The 17,699-nt window shown below is 43.0% G+C and overlaps 1 protein-coding gene across 1 annotated transcript in view; it reads left to right on the forward strand.

Moving 5' to 3' along the window:
• fyco1a (FYVE and coiled-coil domain autophagy adaptor 1a) overlaps positions 1–6,097 on the forward strand; it is a 164,014-nt gene extending 157,917 nt beyond the window's left edge. The window contains exon 19 of the transcript XR_013548755.1: positions 5,909–6,097. The gene's annotated coding sequence lies outside the window, so the exon portion shown is untranslated. The remainder of the gene's footprint in view (positions 1–5,908) is intronic.
• The last annotated feature ends 11,602 nt before the right edge of the window (positions 6,098–17,699 follow it).

Below are 17,699 nucleotides of genomic sequence, written 5' to 3' on the forward strand. Positions count from 1 at the left end.
GCCCTAGCTATGCCTGTCTCTGTCGGGTACTTCGAACAATCGCTGTGCCAGACGTACATTGGCTTCATCCCCGAACTCTACCTCCACTATATTGACGACTGCATTGGTGCGACCTCTTGTACCCATGCAGAACTCACTGACTTCATACATTTCACCACTAATTTTCATCCCGCTCTTAAATAAACATGGACCATCTCCGACATCTCCCTACCGTTTCTGGATCTCACCATCTCCATCACAGGAGACAGACTAGTGACCGACATCTACTACAAACCCACTGACTCCCACAGCTATCTGGACTACACTTCTTCCCATTATGTCTCCTGCAAAAAGTCTACCCCCTACTCCCAATTCCTCCGTCTACGCCGCAACTGCCCCCAGGATGAAGTGTTTCACACTAGGACATCAGAGATGTTCTTATTCTTTAGGAAACGGGGGTTCCCCTCCTCCATTAGAGATGAGGCTCTCACTAGGGCCTCCTCTATATCCCACAGCTCCGCTCTTGCTCCCCCTCCCTCTCATTCGTAACAAGGACAGTCCCTGTTGTCCTCACCTTTCACCCCATCAGCCAATGTATCCAATAAATTATCCTCCAACATTTTGTCACCTCCAACGGGATCCCACTATTGGCCACATCTTCCCATCTCCTCCCCTTTATGCTTTCCGCAGAGACCGTTCCCTCCATAACTCCCTGGTCCACTTGTCCCTTCCTACCCAAACCACCCCCTCCCCAGGCACCTTCCCCTGCAACCGCAGGAGATGCAACACCTGTCCCTTTACCTCCCCCATCGACTCCATCCAAGGACCCAAACAGTCCTTCCAGGTGAGGCAGAGGTTCACCTGCACCTCCTCCAACCTCATCTATTGTATCCGTTGTTCCAGATTTCAATTTCTCTATATCAGCGAGACCAAACGCAGGTTCGGCGATCGTTTCGCTCAACATCTTCGCTCAGTCCACCTTTACCAAGCGGATCTCCCGGTGGCTGAACACTTCAACTCGGCCTCCCACTCCCAATCTGACCTTTCTGTCATGGGCCTCCTCCAGTGTCATAGTGAGGCCCACCGGAAATTGGAGGAACAGCACCTCATATTTCGCTTGGGCAGCTTACATTTGACTTTTCTAACTTTAGATAGTTCCTCTGTCCCTCTCTTCCCCTCCCCCTTCCCAGTTCTCCCACTGTCTTCCTGTCTCCACCTATATCCTTTCTTTGTCACGTCCCCCCCTGACATCAGTCTGAAGAAGGGTCTCGACCCGAAATGTCACCCGTTCCTTCTCTCAAGAGATGCTGCCTGACCCGCTGAGTTACTCCAGCATTTTGTGATACCTTTAGCTGTGGGAGTCAGTGGGTTTGTAGTAGATGTCGGTCACTAGTCTGTCTCCTGTGATGGAGATGGTGAGATCCAGAAATGGTAGGGAGATGTCGGAGATGGTCCAAGTATATTTAAGAGCGGGATGAAAATTAGTGGTGAAATGTATGAAGTCAGTGAGTTCTGCATGGGTACAAGAGGTAGCACCAATGCAGTCGTCAATATAGTGGAGGTAGAGTTCGGGGATGAGGCCAGTGTACGTCTGGCACAGGGATTGTTCGACGTACCCGACAGAGACAGGCATAGCTAGGGCCCATGCGAGTGCCCATAGCTACGCCTCAGGTCAAGGAGGTGCTAAACGTCCTAAGGTATATGAAAGTAGAAAATCTCCCTGGCCTGATCAGATATAACCAAGGACACGGTAGGAAGCTAGAGTAGAAATTTCTCGAGCCTTAGTTGAGATATACAAATCATCATTAGTCACAAGTGAGGTGCTGGAAAACTGGAGGGTAGCTAATATTGTGCCTCTATTTGGGATGGGCTGCAAGGGAAAGCCTGGGAACTATAGACCAGCGAGCCTAACATCTGTGGTAGGCAAGTTACTGGAGAGGATCCTGCATTTGAATTGATGGGCTGATTAGGGATAGTCAGCATTGTTTTGTACGTGGAAGATCATGTCTTATGTCTATGATAGAGTTTTTTGGAGAAGTAACCAAAGGGTTGATGAGGGCAAAGAGGTATACCTCTTCTGTATGGCATTTGATAAGGTTCTGCATAGTAGACTGCTCTGGAAGGTAAGATCACATGGGATCCAGGGAGAGCTAGCTGATTAGTTAGATAATTACCTTCATGATAGGAAGCAGAGGGCGATGATGGAAGGTTGTTTTTCGGACTAGAGGCCTGTGACTCGTGGCGTGCCACAGGAATCGGTGCTGTTTGTGGATTATATCAATGAAATGGATGAGAATAGAGGTATTTCATATTTTTCATATTTCAGATACAGCTCGGAAACAGGCCTTTTCGGCCCACCAAGTCCGCGCCGCCCAGCGATCCCCGCACACTAACACTATTAACACTATCCTACACACACTAGGGACAATTTTTACATTTACCCAGTCAATTAACCTACATACCTGTACGTCTTTGGAGTGTGGGAGGAAACCGAAGATCTCGGAGAAAACCCACGCAGGTCACGGGGAGAACGTACAAACTCCGTACAGTGCAGCACCCGTAGTCAGGATCGAACCTGAGTCTCCGGCGCTGCATTCGCTGTAAAGCAGCAACTCTACCGCTGCGTGGTATGATTAGTAAGTTTGCAGATGACACTAAAGTGGGTGGCATCGTATTTCTGAAGATGGTTATCAAAAATCACAGCAGGATCTTGATCCGTTGGGCAAGTGGGCTGAGGAATGGTTCATGGAGTTTAATGCACATAAGTGCGAGGAGACACCTTTTAGGAAGTCAAATCAGGGAAGAATCTTCTCAGTGGCAAGGTCCTGGGGAGTGCCGTAGAGCAGAGGGATCTAAGAGAGCAGGTACATAATTCCTTGAAAGTGGCATCAAAGGTAGATAGGGTGGTCAAGAAGGCTTTCAGTACATTGACCGTTAGTCAGGGTATTGAGTATAGAAGTTGGGATGTTATGTTACAGTTGCACAAGATGTTTGTGAGGTTGTATTTTTAGTGTTGTGTTCAGTTTTGGTCACTGTGCTATAAGAAAGATGTTAAATTGGAAAGAGTGCAAAGGAGATTTACGCGGATGTTCCCAGGAATTAACGGCCTGAGCTGCAGGCAGAGGTTAGGCAGGCTAATGGTTTATTTTCTTGGAGTGCAGGAGAATGAGTTGTATGAGGTATATGAACTCATGAGGGAAATAGGGTGAATGCACAGAGTTTTTATTACCCAGCGTAGAGGAATTATGAACCAGAGGCCATAGATTTAAGGCGAGAGGTAAAAGATATAATAGGAACCTGAGTGGCAATATTTCCCCACAGAAGATGGTAGTTATATGGAACGAGGTGCCAGAGCAGGTAGTTGAGACAGGTACCATAACATTTAAAAGGCACTTGGACAGGTATATGAATAGAAAAGGTTTAGGGGAATATGGGCCAAGATCGGACTAGTGTAGATGGGGCATCCTGGTTGGCATGGGCAAGTTGGGCCGAAATCTGTTTCTGCACTGTTTGACTGACCTTCTTTGACTTTCAATGACATGTCAACGATGGAGCTTGGAAACATAATGGCAATGTCTTAAGGACAGTCCATATTACAGTTGAAGAAGTGCTTGATGTCGTAAAATGTATGAAGGTAGATAAATCTCCCAGGTCTGATCAGGTATATCAAAGGACTGATATGTCAAAGGTACATCAACAAATCCTGGGGGTCAGGTTTGCAAGTGCTACTTGGAAGAAAATAAATTGCAGAATTGAGATATATGAATGATTCACGGTTGACTGGAAGGAGTCCATGTTGCGCCTCTATTTAAGAAGGGCTGCAAAGAAAAACCTGGAACTTTAGACCACTGAGCCAGACATCTGTGGTAAGAAAATTACTGGAGAGGATTCTGAGGGATAAGATATGCGTTTGGAGAAATTGGGGTTGATTACAGAGGGCATTGTTTTGTGTGTGTGAGATCATCTCACAAATTTGATTGAGCTTTTTTAGAAGAACTAACCAATAAATTTGATGAGGGCAGAGCCGTAGATGTAGGCTGTATGTTCTTCTTTGATAGGATTCCGCATGATAGGCTGCTCTGCAAGGTTAGATTACATGAGATCCAAGGGAAATGTAGTTAACTGGATATAGAATTGGTTTTATGGTAGGAAGCAGAAGGTGATGATGGGAACTTATTTCTCAGACTAGAGGCCTGTAACTACTGGTGTGCCTCATAAATTGGTGCTGCATCCAATGCTGCTTTTCATCGACATCAATGATTTGGATTAGAATGTACAAGTTGACAGTCGATTATCAAGAATTACAGCAGGATTTGGATCAGCTGGACAAGTGGGCAAATGGAGTTTAATTCAAGTAAGTTTGAGGTGTTGAACGTGGGAATTTCAGGGCAGGACCTTCAATAGTCAAGCCCCAGGGTGTGTTGTGGAGCAGAGGAATCTAGAAATACAAGCACATAGTTCCTTGAAAGTGGTGCTGCAGGCAGATAATGTGGTGAAGAAAGCATTTTACCATCAGTCAAGGAATTGATTATGTTCATTGGTGAGGCTGCACTTGGTGTATTGTGTTCAGTTTTGTGCAACCTCCTGTCAGAAAGGTATCACTACACTGGAAACACTAAGATTCCAGTGAAGATTTACGAGGATGTTGCCAGGACTCGAGGGCCTGAGCTGAAGAGAGAGTTTGGGCAAACTAGGATTTTATTCCTTGGAGCACATGAGACGGAAGGGTGATCTTATGCAGGTATGTAAAACAATGAGAGAAATAGATAGTGTGAAATCACGGTTGTTTTGCAGGGGAGGAGAATCAATAACTAGAGGACATAGGTTCATGGCAAAGGGGAAAGATTTAATAAGAACCTTATGGGGGACGTTTTCACACAAAGGCTGGTTGGTATCCAGGAAGTAGGTGAAGGCAACATTTAAAAAACACTTGAACAGGTATGTGGATAGTAAGAGTTTAGAGGAACCAGGCTAGGTGAGGGTAAGTGAAACTAATTTGGATGGTGCATCTTGGTTGGGATGAATAAGTGGGCTGAAGGGCCTGTTTCCTTGCAGTATAACTATGACTCTATTTGCCTGAACAATAGGCAAAGCTTAGTTTTTCACTGTATCTCTGTGTACGTGAGAATACTAAACCAATACCAATCTGGAATAGCTTGAGGCCCTGAAAAGCAGCTGTGCCATTCAGACACGATCCTGTCACTTGGATCAAGGTGTCGAAAAGGAATTAAAATCTTGTCCAATTCTGACAGCAGTCCCCACTCCCACCTCCAACATCCACAATTCAATTGGCTGCAAAGTTGTCATGTAACTGAATGTTTTTGACAGTATAATTTAAAAAAATCAAACTGTTATGAAATATTAGAAATGTTATGAAATGTTATGAAAACCAAACAAGCCAAATGTGCAGTTCGACTGAACTTTGGATTTTGAATAGAATGAACAATAGTGGGGATTCAGAAAGATCATTTATATTGTCACTGTTGGCGAGAAGGGCTGAATGGCCTACTCCTGCACCTATTGTCTATTAAAATCAACCTGAAATAAAAATAAACCAGCCAGTTATATGCATTGAAAGGTACATCAAGCAATAACATATTAAGTAATAAGAATATGTTTTTAAAATTAAAATTACCTTGACCTCATGTGGGACTATCCCTGCCTCAGCGCACTTGGTAAATCCTGTGAACAACTCTCAGCAATTTCAGGACTTAAAGGGCAAAGGGAGAAGCTATGTAAAGAACAATAGAGAAGGTCTGCAAAAAAACAGATGACAGGAGTGATTAGATGATTAAAAATCCTGATGCAATCAAACAAGCCAAATGTGCAGTTGGACTGAACTTTGGATTTTGAATAGAATGAACAATGGTAGGGATTCAGCAAGGTCATTTATATTGTTCACTGCTTTTATTTACATTGATTTGAATAGAAGACACGTGAAGTGGGCTGCAGATTGGCAATCAACAACTTACACCAAAAACAGTCTTAACCTCAGTCTACTTCTGTGGCTTGAATTGATTTTCTCGTACTGACAGACACGGAAGATTTGCAAGCACTGAAATTGTTGTGGATTATAAATTGAGGACAAACAGCATTGGAGTTCAGGAATCATCGGCTGGAAGTTGTGAGTATACGATTCCTTCAATGGAAACTGCCAGGAGATTGCTACATCTAAAGGATTTCTAATATAATTAGGTTCTTTTTGTAGCAATTTAATCCCAGTGATGCTGGCTACTGCTGCTGGCAAAACACACAGTACAAAATGCTACATGCTTCCATTTATTTTTAATGTAAGAGTGAGTACAAAACCAATCACTTCACAAAAAAATAGCTCTTGAGGGAATTGCTCATATGTTCGTTATCAGAACCCCCATCCAGAATATTATTTTGTTATTACTTTTTTTAAACTTTAGCAGAGTTCAAATGATGCACAATTTACCATGTGCTATGTAAAACTAAGCTTTGGTGAAAATCACAGCGCATAAAAACAGTTTTGCAATAGCATTAATTTTATGATCTCTTGCACTTGATTTCCAAACTTGCCAGTTCAAACTCCCTCTCTTCGACCTTAATCACAAAGGACATACATAAGATGAATGGTCATGGTGTCTTTCCCAGGGTAGGGTAGTCTAAAACTAGTGGGCATATGTTTAAGGTGAGAAGGGAAAGATTTAATCGGGATGAGAGGGGCAATTTTTCCACAAAGATTATGGTTGGTACAAGGAATACGCTTAAACAGGAAGCTATAGAAACAGGTACGTCATAATGTTTAAAAGGCATTTTGACAGATATGTGGATATGAAAGGTTCAGAGGGATATGGATCGTATGCAGGCAAATGGGACCAGCTCAGGTCTGCATCCATGTTGGGCCGAAGGATCCGTTTCTGTGCTGGATAACTCAATTATTCTATAATTCATTTAATGGCTTTTGATCAAAGCATCCATCTTTACATCTATTGCATTCTTTTATAGAGCTTTGACAGTACAACAGAAGAGATACAGTACATTAAATCTGAATGATCCAGTAAAGCCTTGTAATTATTTAGTCTTTGCCCATTTATTTTATCTCATGGTTTTTTCATAGATTCATGGCTATATGCACCCACTCTGCAAGCAGTAGACTATTCTTCAAGCTTACCTCTCCTTTCGATTCATTTTGTCTTTGTATGGCAGTAGAAAACTGGGGGCAGTGAAAGAGGAGCCTGTTTAACTTCTCTTTTTACTTTGAAGTTAATGTTTGACAGATCTTGGCGACCTGTAGTCTTCACTGATAGGAAATAGTCTTTTTTTGTATCTTACACATTTGAGCTAAAAGGCTTTTATGAAGAAAATTAATCTTTAAATATTATCAATATTTGTTTTATGTATTTTTACACATTGATTCTTTAAATAGGTAGAAGCACATCGTGGCCTTTTCAATCCTAGCTTTCTTCACAATCTTTTGATGACCTATGTACAATTCTTCTGCATAGTTAGATGAAAATAATTTGGATTAAAATATTCCTTTAACTTTGAAGGTTGTCACTTATATGAATATTCACATTTTAATTTTAAATTGGGTGAAAATGTAATCAACATGTTATTCAGTATCCCCCTTTCTACTGTGTACCTCCTACTATTACTGCTTTCAGCACCCTTGACTGAGATTCTGGAGCTTAAAATGGCAGAGGATGTGTTTGTACCCATACATTCATCGTCATTTATAGTGAGCGGGACAGATTTAAGGAGAGTTCTTCAATCCCAATAGTAGAGAAACGAGAATTAAAATATTGTATTATCTGCAGTATATCCTTGGATAACGTTCTCCTGAAGTTCAGATGAAGAACTTTTTAGTTTAGTTTACTGTAGTTTAGAGATAGAGCATGGAAACAGGCCTTCAGCCCACTGAGTCCATGCTGACCATCGATCATCCGTTCACACTAGTTCGATGTTATCCCACTTTCGCACCCACTCCCTACACACTAGGGGCAATTTATAGAAGCCAATTACCCTACCAATGAGCATGTTGTTGGGCGGAAAATGGAGCACCTGGAGGAAACCCACGCGGTCACAGGGAGAACGTGTAAACTCCACACAGCCAGCGCCCAAGGTCAGAATTGAACCTGGGTCTCTGGTGCTGTGAGGCAGCAGCTCTACTGGCTGCTCCACTCTACGGCTTGGTTCCAAATTGTACACAAGTGAAAGAGGATTGGAAAGAAACTTATCTACTCTTGGTTGTGCAATTATGCACTGCTTATGGCAGAACCAGTATTATTCCTGTCCTTAACATTGTTCATCAAGCCCATCAGCAAGATAGAAATGTTGTGTAAGTAGATATTGATTGTATGGGAAGGCAGGCCGATTGGAATGGCAAATCAGGTTTGATGTTTCAATAGACAATAGACAATAGGTGCAGGAGGAGGACATTTGGCCCTTCGAGCCAGCACCGCCATTCAATGTGATCATGGCTGATCATTGTCAATCAGTACCCCGTTCCTGCCTTCTCCCCATACCTCCTGACTCCGCTATCCTTAAGAGCTCTATCTAGCTCTCTCTTGAATGCATTCAGAGAATTGGCCTCCACTGCCTTCTGAGGCACAGATTCACAACTCTCTGACTGAAAAAGTTTTTCCTCATCTCAGTTCTAAATGGCCTACCCCTTATTTTTAAACTGTGGCCCCTTGTTCTGGACTCCCCCAACATTGGGAACATGTTTCCTGCCTCTAACGTGTCCAACCCCTTAATAATCTTATAATAATTCACCAATGTGAATGAGCAGGCGTGATGTTTTGAGGTCACAGTTCTGCTGAAGTTTAAAGAAAGTAATGACATAATAATATTCTGGATGGGATCCAGATAAAGGTCCAGTCAGAGAAAAACAAGGGCTGCAGCAATGCTGCTTGAGGATAAGTTGGCTGGTGAGAGACATGGGCTGTTTCAAGGATCAAAACACCACAGAGCCAAACACTCTTAAGTAGCTTGGTGGGAAAATGACCAGGTTGTTGGCATGAGTGGTGAAAGTGGACAGAGACTACAGGGAAAATAACACGCTGGAGACTCTTAGTGGACAGAGGTACTAAACCTGGTTGGGGAGCAGTAACTACTGATATGCAATTTTACAAGGTATTCCCAGCCCACTTTCAACAACGGCAGAGAGGATAGTTCTCAGCTGAGTTCACATGCTAAGAACTATATTCTGCATTATGCATCTTTCCCTTTGCTCTACCGATTATTCTTGAAATGGCTTGATTGTATTTATGTAGAGTATTATCTGATTTGATCGGACAGCATGTAAAACAAAGCTTTTCATTGTACCTCGGTACATGTGACAATAATAAACCTAAACCTCAGGTGCATGTTCCACCAATATCCTTGCAGAACTTCTCCTATAACATGTCTACTGTTTTCTGCCTGTCAACAGATGGATAAAACATGACTATCCAAAGCATAACTGATTATCTCCATTTCGCTCTCTGCAAAGAGACAGGAACAACAATTAGCTCTACCGAACAAAGTTGCCAAACACTTTAAATCCCCTTTCCATTCCCTTACTGACTTTTCTTCCTCCTTTGTTGTCAGAATGAAACTAAAGGCAAATTGGAGGAACAGCACCTCATATTTTACTTGGGCAGCTTTCAACCTAGCAGTATGAATATTAATTTCTCTAACATCAAGAAACCCTTGCAATCCCTCTCTCTCCGACCCTCCGCCACCCTAGTCGTCCCACCTAGTCATTGTCACTGTAGGAGCCATTTATGCTTAATTCAGTTATTGTCATTGTGTTATGGCTATGTTTTAATATTTCTAGTTTATGTCTTTTTTGCCTGCTTGTGGGTGTGACTTAATGCGTAATTGGGAGTGTCTAGATGGGAGGAGGCTAGTGTGTGTCGACAGAGGTTGTGGGTCAGTTTAGACTGGGAGGATGGTGAGCATACAGTTCTTTACCATGCGCTCGCACCAGCTATATTTGTAAGAACCACACGGTAATAACTGCAAGAATTTCTAGATATTGTTTGAAGAAGAAACAGTTGATAAAGTACGGAAACTGATGAATTACTCTATGATTTGTGCTACTTTAATAAAACCAATTAATGAAGAAAAGGAGTTTGGAAGATTTGTTTTGTCATATCATCATCATTGGTCCAAAAATCATCCGTAAACTTCAATACATTCAAAACTCCGCTGCCCGTCTACTCACCCACACCCCGATCCGTGACCATATCATCCCCGTCTTTTACAAACTCCACTGGCTCCCCATCCCCCATAGAATCCAGTACAAAATCCTCCTCATGACCTACAAAGCCCTCCATAACCTGGCCCCATCCTACCTGACTGACCTCCTCCACAGGCACACTCCCACCTGCACCCTCCGCTCTGCTGCTGCCAATCTCCTATCCCCCCCCCATCCGGAACAAACTCAGATCCTGGGGGGACAGGGCTTTCTCCATCGCTGCTCCCACCCTATGGAACTCACTACCCCAAACCGTCAGAGACTCCTCCACACTCACCACATTCAAAACATCACTGAAGTCTCACCTGTTCAGTACTGCCTTCAACCACTGAAGGTCACCTCACCTTCTGCCTCCTTTCTCTGTTCGTTTACTTATTTATCTATTTATTCACTTCCCTATGTTCTTTAAATCCCTGTAAAGCGTCTTTGAGTGTATGAAAAGTGCTATATAAATGTAATGCATTATTATTATTATTATTATTATATCAGGGTGCGACGTGTGCGTAAGCTATAACTACATTTCATCCCCGAGAAGTAATGGCTATCGAAGTGGGATTTCGAGATGGTATAGAAACTGCCATTACAGTCATCCTGCTTAGTTTCACTGTTTGTATCCACTTGTTATCACCTTCTCTACAGCCAGCAATAGACTATTGTGTGCTCCACCTTTCCTTGATCATCTGGCTGGCTTTGATTTGTTCTTTTCATACCTTTCATTCATTTGTTCTTTGTACCTTTTCATATCTCTAGTTTCCCTCTCCCCTGACTATCAGTCTGAAGAAGGGTCTCGACCCAAAACATCACCTATTCTTTTTCTCCAGAGATACTGCCTGATCCGCTAAGTTACTCCAGCTTTTTGTGTCTATCTACAGAAGATCAGTGAGAGCAAGATGAAAACACAAACTGTATTGTGAAATGCTTTGGCAGCGCAGTGGTGCCTGGGTCGGTACAATGGCGCAGTAGTAGAGTTGCTGCCGTACAGCGCCAGAGACCCGAGTTCAATTCTAACTACGGGTGCTGTCTGTATTGAGTTTGTATGTTCTCCCTGAGACTGCATGGGTTTTCTCCGGGTGCTCTAGTTTCGTCCCAAATTCCAAAGATGTACAGGTTTGTAGGTGAATTGGCTTCTGTACATTGCCCCTTGTGTGTAGAATGCAAAAGTGGAATAACATAGAACTAATGTACAGGTGATCGCTGGTCGGCACGGACCCATTGGGCTGAAGGACCTGTTTCCATGCTGTATCTCTGAAGTCTAAAGTCTAAAGCTTGCATGCCAGACACATTTCCCATCCCTAGCCCCCTCCCAACTGCCACTTGACCCTTTGGTATGCTTCTTCCTACTCGTTAATTTTGTGGTCATTAGTAGAATCTCAAAGGGGTAAGACACCCGGTACCTAGAGGTTTACTCAACTGAACATCCCAAAAGGGGATAGACACAAAAAGCTGGAGTAACTCAGTGGGACAGGCAGCATCTCTGGAGAGAAGGAATGGGTGATGTTTCAAGTCGAGACCCTTCTTCAGACTGATTAGAGATAAGGGAAATGAGAGATATAGACAGTGATATGGAGAGATAAAGAACAATGAATGATAGATATGCAAAAAAGTAACAATGATTAAGGAATCAGGCCATTGTTAGCTGTTTGTAGGGTGAAAATGAGAAGCTTGTGCGACTTGGGTGGACGAGGGATACAGAGAGAGGGGGGGTGAAATGCCAGGACATCCCAGAAGGGGGCAGTGTTCAGACAAGCCTGTGAGAGTCATTGCATGATGTGGTACCAGATGCAGGAAAGTCTCAGAAGACACATTTATTTATTAGAGATTTACTGCACAGAAACAGTCCAACTTATCCATGCCAACCAGAATGTCTACACAAGCTAGTCACATTTGCCTGGATTTGGTCCATATAAATCAAAATCTTTTCTTTCCATGTACCAATCCACATGTCTTTGGACATGAATCAGGCAGCTCATTCCATATCCAGCATCCTCTGTGTGAAATAATTGCCCCCTGAGGCTCCTTTGAAACTCTCTCTCTCTCTCTCTCTCTCTCTCTCTCTCTCTCTCTCTCTCTCTCTCTCTCTCTCTCTCTCTCTCTCTCTCTCTCTCTCTCTCTCTCTCTCTCTCTCTCTCTCTCTCTCTCTCTCTCTCTCTCTCTCTCTCTCTCTCTCTCTCTCTCTATCTCTCTCTCTCTCTCTATCTCTCTCTCTCTCTCTCTCTCTCTCTCTCTTCTTTCTTTTGTGATCGGTCTTTCTTCCAGCTACTGGAAAAGTTACAGGATAAGGAATCTTGAGCAACCTGTTCCATTGGACCTCTGGTCGCCCTCAGCAGGACAGAATTGTTCCGGCAATGTTCACTGCTGAGCTTTAGAGGACAGAAGCACAATTGCGAGTGTTGTGGAAGGAGCGGGTGGATGTGACCACGTGGCCTTGTGGACCACCACTCACTGACAGGAAAGGGGAGGTAATCTTTCCCTGGGGACTCTTGAGAGTGGACAGCGCCCTCCACAGGCTTAATCTCTACTGGAGTTCAAAAAACACTTCAGATGCTGGATAACTGAATATAAACACAAATGCTGGAAGCCAGCAGCATCTGCGGAAAGAAAAACACAATTAATATTTCAGGTTAAAGATTTTTTTTAAATCAGATTGGGCTCTTGCTTCCTTCCTAGCTAGTCATCTGCTGTTTTCTTTATACCTCTCTTTGCTGTTAAGTCTTAGAGTTACATAACAGAACAGGCCCTTTGGTCCAGTAAGTCTGCATCAACATTCATTTACACTAATCCTAAACTATCCCATTATATTCTTACTGCATAGACATCAAACCCCACAAATACTACCATTTGCCTGCACATTCTTCGGGTCAATTAAGTTAGCAACCCAGGCAGCATTTTTGTTGGGAGTGGACAGACAATGCTTTGGATCAGGCAGGGCCTTCCCTCCGCAGGTGCTGCCTGTCTTGCTGTGTTCCACCAGCACTTTGTTTTTTTGCTCAAGATTCCAGCATCTGCTTTCAAGATTCCAGGATTAAATCTGTCAGGAAGACATTACCAATTACGATCGCTTTCTGTACCATGTATAAGAAGGAACTGCAGATGCTGGTTAAACCGAAGATAGACGCAAAAAGCTGGAGTAATTCAGGCAGCATCTCTGGAGATGAAGGAATGGGTGACGTTTTGGGTCGAGAACCTTCTTCAGACTCGCTGAGTTACTCTAGCTTTTTGTTTTCAATCCTTGTTTTCTGAACTTTTCCAAACTCAATGTAAATATCTCACTCAAACCCTTTTCACTGCATTGAATACATTAAGAAGAAACCAATGAGCTATTGCGATTGGACCGTGACAATAAAGATCATGTTAGAGTCATAGTCATATAGCAGAGAATCATGCCCCTCAGCTCAAATTCTCTGTGCCAACCAAGATGCACCATCTGTGCAAGTTCCACCTGTCCCTATTTGGCCCATATGCCTCTAAACCTTTCCTATTCATGTACCAGTCCAAATGTGTGTTAAATGGCATAGTACCTGCCGCCACTACCTTCTCTGGCAGTTTGTTCCAAATGCCCACCACCCTCTGTGTGAAATTTGCCCATAAGGTTTCTAAGGTTCCCACAAGGCTACTGGATGGTTATCGTTAAGGCATGCCTTTCTTTGGCACCGGGATGATATTGGTCTTCTTGAAGCAGATACCTCTGAACAGAGTAGGAAGAGATTAAAGATGTCTGTGAACGCTCCTGCTATTTGGTCTGAACAGTTCCTGAGAACGCGGCCAGAGACTCCATCCATCTCAGGAAGGCCAATCTTCTGCAACAGTGATCTTGGGAAAGGGCACACGCGAGTCTGACTGGACAGATGTCATAGTTTGCCTTCTGCTCAAAGTGAGCATAGAATGCTTTAGATTCATCAAGTAGGGCCGCACTATCACCAGCGATGTTGCCTGACTTTGATTTGCAGCCACTTATAGAATTCAGGCCTTGCCAAAGTCTGCAGGTGTCCGAATGATTCTACTGGGACGTACGTTTGTCCTGGTATTGTCTCTTGGCATACTTGATGGCTTTACGAAGATCATAGTGAGCTTTCTTCTACCACCTGGGATCATTTGACTTGCCAGCAGCAGTCTTGGCTTTCATCAGGGAATGTACCTCATGGTTCATCCATGGTTTCCAGTTGGGGAACACTCAGATTGTCTTCTTTGGCACACACTCCTCTATGCACTTGCTTATGAAGTCATTCACGGCAATGGCGTACTCATTCAGGTTGGCTGCAGAAGCCCTGGATATGGACCAGTTCACTGACTCAAAGCAGTTGTGTAGAATGTCATCTGTTTTCGCAGACCAGGATTTAATAACTTTCTGTACCCGATCTTCCAGCTTCAGTTCAGGTTTGTAGGCAGGCAGTCGAAGCACAGCTAGGTGATCAGATTTCTGATCATATGGCTATAAGGAGAAGTCGGACTAACTTGGATTATTTTCTCCAGAACATCAGAGGTTGAGGGGAACGTATAAAAGTATATCAAATTATGAGAGGCATGCAGTAGATAGGATAGAGAGGCAGAACCTTTTTCCTCGGTTGGAAATGTCAAAGGTATAGCTTTAGGGTGAGAGGGGCAACATTTTAATTAAAAAAAATATGCAGGGCAGGCTTTTTCCAAAGAGTGTGGTGGGTTCCTGGAGTACACTGCCAGGGGTGGTGGTGAGGTGTCAATAGTGGCATTTGAGAGACTTTAAGATAGGCACATTGATATGCAGGGAATGGAGGAAAATGGACCTCGTACTGGCAGAAGAGATTAATTTAACTTGACATCATGCACGGACACTGTTCCTGTGTTGCATTGTTCTATGTTCTATGCTAATGAGGGAATGGAATAGGGGGCGTCAGAGACTAAAGTAGCAACCTATACATGGAGCCTGAGAGTATTAATACTGTATCCACCTGTATTCACTAAGAGGATACAGTAATCAGCGAGTCATCATTGATGATTAGAAATAATGTAGCTGCAGGAGGAGTATTGAAGAATGAATAAATAGAGGAGAGGCAACATATACAACAAGGAATGGAATCTCAATCCCCTGTGAAGTACAATAATCAAGCAAACCAACACCAATACTGATTGGAAATTATATCTGTTCTTCTTTACTTAAAATGTATTGACAAAGCTTTTTCTTTTGATTGCCATTGCTGTTCTTCCCATTAGCCTGTTCATGATAGTTATTGAACTGTGGTAATATTTCCCTCCCTCAAAATTAAACATTATTCGCAAATAATGATAAATACCACAAATTACTCAAGCCCACCATTACTTGCCCTGCAGTAGGTGGTGGTGAGCTGTTGCCTTCAACTGCTGTGAGTCTTTCTGGTGAACGTACTTCCATCATGATATTGGGAGGAATGAGACCCATGCCTCCTTCTTATTCTTTACCAGAGCCTCAATTTATCTCGTCATTCAAGCTTCCTTACTCCCATTTGCCTTGTCCTTCACTCTCATTTGTGTTATTTCTGTTTGTTATCACCCTCACCAGATGCACTCTAACCTTTGGATTAGTCAGTGCTGAAATCATTCCTCTATTGAAACCCATTCATCAGCTTTTCAAAATAGTGATAAGCCCGGGACTTCAACTATCCAAACACTTTTGTATGATTATGGACAAAACATTAAACAGGATAACGTTTTCCTGAGAGAACAAGACACTAATGCAGTTATGCAAGAATGAAAAAGGACAATTAAAAAAATTGTACAACAAACAGATGTAACTGTTTCGATCAAAGAGTAAGGTTGGCAGATGTAGTGGTCAAATTGTCACTGATTTATGTATGGAAAAAGTAAGGAGGTTTCAGACCAAACTAAGGCAAACTGCATTGAGTTAAGGAAATGACAGACTCCCTGCTGACGAGAACAGACCTTGAAGTGATCATTGGGATGAGTTATGTTCAAAATAATCTAAAGTTGAAGAGAGCAGGTCATGTAAGCAATATTTAATCTTTAAAATGACAGTCTGCGAAAGAGCAGGGGTGATTGCTTGTGCAGATGGGAATTAATTTTTGAGTCTTCGCCGGTGCAAACAGAGTTAGAATTAGATAGAAGTTACAGTCAGTGGTTAAAGCTGTGTAAAGGTATTGCAGTACAAAGATCACAATGGCATGGTATTTTATAGCACCTTACATCATACAATTTTCAATAGTTTTTGTTGTAAAATCATGTATTATATTATTTGTAGTGCTTGTCTTAATATTATTTTGTTTATAACGTTTGTTCAGTCCAACTAAACATTTCTAGGAGTTCTTGGTTGTGCTGAAGAAGGGTCTCGACCCGAAACGTCACCCATTCCTTCTCTCCCGAGATGCTGCCTGACCTGCTGAGTTACTCCAGCATTTTGTGAATAAATACCTTCGATTTGTACCAGCATCTGCAGTTATCTTCTTATTCTAGGAGTTCTTGGTTGTGCTGCTCTGCTGCCATGTCTGGTTTATTCTCCCTTGATGGCTTTAGATTGAATTAGAGAACAACTGGAGTAAAAGACAACTGCCAACATCATTCCTCTCCAGATCCTGCTCATCTGGTCTGTGATTCTAACCCTGTGACTGGCACCAATAATTAAAAGGGCAATGATCAACATCTATGCAATATACTGTAGAATCATAAATGGAAGGCATTCACTTTTGGGATGCTTCACCATCTAAACCTACTGAGAAAAAGAGACTAAAGGTTCATGAGAAAAGGGAACTGGGGAAATATTTTCAAAGGACTATGAAAATATTTTGGGGTATGCAGTGGAATTTCAATAGAAAATTAATTAGTAAGGGTGTTAAAGGTTATGGGGAGAAGGCAGGTGAATGGGGTTGAATGGGAAAGATGGATCAGGCATGACTGAATGGCGGAGTAGATTCAATGGGCTGAATGGACTAATTCTGCTCCTATGACTTCGTGAACTTATGAAGAAAAACATCATCAACTCTCACCTGACGTTTTCTCACTTCCCCCAAACTTGGATCCCCCTCCTCAATTCCCCTAGCCTCAGTTCCCAACTCTTCTTGTTCAGTTTAGTTTGGTTTAGAGATACAGCGCGGAAATAGTCCCTTCGGTCCACCGAGTCTGCAACGCACAACGATCCCCGCACATTAACACAATCCTACACACACTAGGGACAATTGTACACATACACCAAGCCAAATAACCTACATAACTGTACGTCTTTGGAGTGTGGGAGGAACCTGAAGATCTCGGAGAAAACCCATGTGGTCACGGGGAGAATGTACAAACTCCGTGCAGAGAGCACCCATAGTTGGGATCGAACCCGGACCGCTGGCACTGCAACCGCTGTAAGGCAGCAACTCTACCACCGTGCCACCGTGCCACCCCTCCGGCTCTGCATCCTCAGTTTTCCACTTGAACCTGAAGAGTTGAGAGTTGGGATATTAAGTTTATATTTCCCAACTCCCAGCTCTCCAGGTTCAGTTCCTCAGTTTCCCTATCCTCAATTCTTCATTCATTATCGCCCTCCCCCTCCCCCCCCTCCACC

The sequence above is a fragment of the Rhinoraja longicauda genome, chromosome 2 (assembly GCF_053455715.1).
Source record: "Rhinoraja longicauda isolate Sanriku21f chromosome 2, sRhiLon1.1, whole genome shotgun sequence".
NCBI lineage: Eukaryota > Metazoa > Chordata > Chondrichthyes > Rajiformes > Arhynchobatidae > Rhinoraja > Rhinoraja longicauda.